The sequence below is a fragment of the Penaeus monodon genome, chromosome 22 (genome assembly GCF_015228065.2).
Source record: "Penaeus monodon isolate SGIC_2016 chromosome 22, NSTDA_Pmon_1, whole genome shotgun sequence".
NCBI lineage: Eukaryota > Metazoa > Arthropoda > Malacostraca > Decapoda > Penaeidae > Penaeus > Penaeus monodon.
This window is the reverse complement of record NC_051407.1, coordinates 15763528-15764078: the sequence shown is the minus strand read 5'-3', so window position 1 is coordinate 15764078 and position 551 is coordinate 15763528. Positions and strand designations below refer to the sequence as shown.

The 551-nt window shown below is 33.0% G+C and overlaps 1 protein-coding gene across 1 annotated transcript in view; it reads left to right on the top strand.

Annotated features, from left to right (window-relative positions):
- Nucleotides 1-551, top strand: part of LOC119586947 (syndetin-like) — a gene marked incomplete at its 5' end in the record, with an annotated part of 8406 nt that overhangs the window by 3861 nt on the left and 3994 nt on the right.

The following is a 551-nucleotide window of genomic DNA, read 5'->3' as shown; positions in this document are numbered from 1 at the left end:
TTTGTCCCTTGTTTAGAGAAATGTTATTGTTGTTATTGTTTCTTATATCATTTATTTATATTACATGTATGTGCATGTCTCAGCATGTATCTGTGCCTATGAATATAGCGTGATATATCATTATAATGCTATGTAAGTTATGATTTTTTAGATAAAATTATCACAGAAAATTCAGGTGAAGATATCGTCTTCTAAGGAGGCAACTAAATAAGGCACATTTGTGGCACACAAATGTGCCTTATTTGTAGGGTGTGTACTTTTTGCCTAATTCTGTTTCAAAGATATAGAAAGTTTGAAGTGTAGCAGGAAGAGATACATCAGTGAGAGTTATCAGTCCTCCAAAGTTAAGAGTGACACTGGAAGAGAATAGTTCAGGTGTTGTCGACTTGTTTCTGTTGCTTGTTGGTGAAGTATTGTTATTAGGATATCTGTTCAAGTCCAGTTTATAGTTCTAGTTTAAAGAAAAAGCATCAGCTGCATCAGCTGATGCTTTTTGGATTATATTTACTTAGTTTTCAAGATATTTGTCTTTGCTATGAAGAGCGTTTTGT